Source organism: Cebus imitator, unplaced genomic scaffold (assembly GCF_001604975.1).
Source record: "Cebus imitator isolate Cc_AM_T3 unplaced genomic scaffold, Cebus_imitator-1.0 Scaffold467, whole genome shotgun sequence".
In the NCBI taxonomy this organism is placed as follows: Eukaryota; Metazoa; Chordata; class Mammalia; order Primates; family Cebidae; genus Cebus; species Cebus imitator.
In genome coordinates, this window is record NW_016107782.1 from 724,154 (window position 1) to 727,806 (window position 3,653).

The 3,653-nt window shown below is 39.5% G+C and overlaps 1 long non-coding RNA gene across 1 annotated transcript in view; it reads left to right on the top strand.

Moving 5' to 3' along the window:
* The first annotated feature begins 333 nt into the window (after positions 1–333).
* Positions 334–3,653, top strand: part of LOC119468656 — a 7,560-nt gene continuing 4,240 nt past the window's right edge. The window contains exons 1-2 of the long non-coding RNA XR_005197403.1: positions 334–345; positions 2,144–3,032. This is a non-coding gene — a long non-coding RNA (uncharacterized LOC119468656). The remainder of the gene's footprint in view (positions 346–2,143; positions 3,033–3,653) is intronic.

Sequence of the window (3,653 nt, forward strand, 5' to 3'; positions counted from 1 at the left end):
CCTGACGTTCTTGCAGCCATCCCAGCTCCCTGCTTATTTCCATTCACACATTCATTTTCCCCAATAAAATCCCAGCACATGTCAGTCCATCTTAACATTTGCTTCTTGAAAGACCCTAGCACCAAAGCTTTCCTGGAAGCTTTGGTGAAGTAAGTTCCTTTGTTCTTAAGAGATAGACACTGGGAAAATGTTCTTTTTTGGTCTGGATTTCATGAATGTCACGGAAAGCCCAGATTTGCTCCAGCTATTTTCTTAACAAGAGTTCTCTTCTCCAGGCTAAATGTCCCTAGATTCTTCTACTTCTCTTTATACTAAACAGTTTTCAAACCATTTACTATCCTGGTGGTACCTAGAAATGAGAACAATTAGAGAAAACAAAGCGAAGCAAGACTCTTTCCCTTTGCTTCTCATATTGCAGCATTATATGGCTTGAGATTTTGAAGGAACCGTAAATCTTTTTCTTAGGACTTTAGTAGCCATCTCCACATATTTGAAAGACTGACACATAGAATACAACAATCAAATGTTGATTAATTAATTCTTTGGTAAATAGAGCAGCAGAGAACCCGGATCCAGAGCCAGACTAAGTTTTACTCACAGCTGTGCCTCTTACAGGATGTGCGTGCTTGGAAAATTTAATTTTCTCTGTGCCTCAGCATCCTTCCCTGTAAAATGTTCTTCTACTTCATAATGTTCTGTGAGTTACTTGGAAAGCTCTTAGAGTAATTCTGTCATATACTAAGTGCTAAGTTAACATTCAACTCTTTATTTTTTTTGTTTGGAGACAGGGTCTTGCTCTGTCACCCAGGCTAGAGTACAATGGTACAATCACAGCTCATTGCAGCCTTGACCTCCTGCGCTTTAGCGATCCTCCTACCTCAGCCTGACTCTCAAGTAGCTAGGACTGCAGGCAAGCACCACCACGCCTAGCTAATTTTTTAATTTTTTTGTAGAGATGAGGTCTCAATGCATTAGCCAGGCTACTCTTGAAGTCCTGGCCTTAAGCAATTCTCCCACCCTGGCTCTCAAAGTGCCTGGACTACAGGTGTGAGCCACCATGCTCCGCAAATAAATAGTTCAAAGCACCTATTATTTCCCAGCCCCTGGCCATGCTGAGAGTAGAACTAGGACCAAATAAATGAACATGAGAGGATTCCCTTTTAAGTAAATATTTCTAAGAACAGAACAGCTGTATAAAAATAAGCCTGCTGACTCTGGCCAGGTATGTGTCAGGGATGTTGTCAAGAGACATTCTAAATAGTCTTTCAGCTCTCAAATTCCAGGATTCAACTTCTGAATTCCAAAACTAAGGTGTCACATCTTGCTAGATCTGAGGTTGGCAAACTTTCTCTGTAAGGTGCCAATAATAACTATTTTGGGCTTTTCAGGCCTAGCAGGTTATGTTACAACTACAGTATTTAACTTTGCCGCTAGAAAGTATGAAGGCAGCCATAGGCATGTGTAAATGAACTGGCGAGGCTGTGTTCAAATAAAACTTTATTTATAGCCTCTGAAATGTTAGCTTCATTTAATTTTTGTGATACAAAATGTTAATTCTTTTTTAAACTATTTGAACCATTTAAAAATATAAATACCATTCTTATCCCACAGACTGTGATCAGGCCTGCGAGCCATAGTTTGTCACCCCCTGTGCTAACTGAAGCAAAGGAAAAGGGAGGGTCCAGTTAAGGATGAGATGTGAATTATGACTGAGAGTTCCAATAACAAGCAAACAACTCAGGAGAGGAACTAATGTGGAACCATTCTTACTATAATCAGCATAAAAGAAGTTCTAGGACACAAGAAAAAGCAAAAATTACAGTGAGCTGGGGTTTCGCCATATTTGCAACAATCTCTGTTGAGTTTGTTTTATCTGAATAGTAGGGTCTACACTCTTCCTGTCTTCTCTTTTTATAAATTTTGAATAACAGTTCTTTGATCATGAGAGTATCTTGGATTTTTTCCCTGCATTCCCTAACCTCTTTGAAGGATATCTACTTGGAATATCTGTTTAATTCTCAACTCTCTTTTCAGAAATAACTCATTACGAATTCTACCAGCTCTTAATTGGCTTCAAACAAAGGATATTTAAGGAATTGCTGACATGTTATCCTTTATTACAATTTTTTTTTGCTGCTACCAGGAGCAGCCTGGCCCTAAATGAGACTTGCGAGTGACCCCAGGACACTCACTGACATGGATCGGGAAACTGCTTTAGGATCCCAGGAATTGGACTACGATCAAACCCCATACTCTCCCATTTGCCTATCATGTGTCCATATTTCTGTATTGTCACTGGTATATTAAAAATCTTGGCCTGCACAACAACAATGAAATGAAATCCTGCTGTCTACCTAGTTTAGCTGCAAGGAACAGAAAATTCAAAGTAACAGTGGTCTAAACAAGATAGGCATGTATTCCTATCTTACCTAAATGAAACCAGTAGGTGTGAGAAGCCGACAACAGCTGTCACGACATTCTTAAAAGGTCCTCAAGAGTCTAGACTCAGCCTTCCACTTCCCTCTTTGCCATCACTGGAATGGTCCATGTTCCAGTTCACAAAGTGGGGAAAGAAAAAGGACATGGTTTTTCTCTTAGGAAAGGTGTTTAGAAGCTGTGAAACATTTCTGCTCACATCTCCTTGGCCAGAATGTAGTTACAAGATCAAAATCATACTAGCCACAGGGAGGCTGGAAAAGCCTAGTATCTCAGAAAGACAAAGGAATTGTCTTCGAGGGAATGACAAACTATATCTGTCTGTCATGCTTCAAATGCAAGAGTCCCATTAGCTGGGGTTCATTCTTGGGAGCCACTTCAACTTGTCTTCTTCAGAGAAGCCCTTCAGTGAGACCACAGAGAACACTGTGCATCCCAGGATTGCAGCCACTGGAATCCAGCAACTCAAGGAGGAGCCAGCCATGGATACTAGAACTAGAATTCACTAAAGGTCAGGGCCTTCAGGAATTTTCATCTGATTTGATGATTGTGTGATGCCTTCCTCCTCATGAGCCCCAGGAAAGCTCCCATCCCATGTGAGTCTCTACGCTTCAAACCTCCCACTTATAAATCATGGTGGGATATAGCAGGCATAGTCTTGTTTGGAAGGGAAATACAGAAAATTTCTTATAGGTAAACTACGTAAGTCCTATGAATAAATATACATTCTTTTCTCCACTTTCCCAATTTCCAAAATGTTTCTAAAATTCTTCTGGGATCTCTTGATCTAAATGTAACATCCATTCATTTTCTTACTGTATATTTTGCAAGTGTTTTGCATCTTATGGAATCATTAACCTTGGCTTTAAATAATAATAAATGAACCATCAGGCCTTATCTTTAATCTGAGTGTAAGGTACAGTAAAACAAGCAAATACCTCCAGACATCTGGACATCATTAAATTCATATTGCTCAGGCAAGGGAGGGTGAAGAGGTGAGAGGATAATTCATGTACTTAGATAAATGAAACTGCCAGAGAGACAAAATTCTTGTGGTTTAAATTATCTGATGGTTTGTTTACCATGAGTAAAAGGGGTTAATTCCCTAGTTTTTCATTGCTATGGTTTTGTTTAAACACAGAGAATATACTATAGAAATGACATAAACTAGAAGACTTAAATGCACACTAGATTAGCACCGAGCTTTCTCTCTCTCT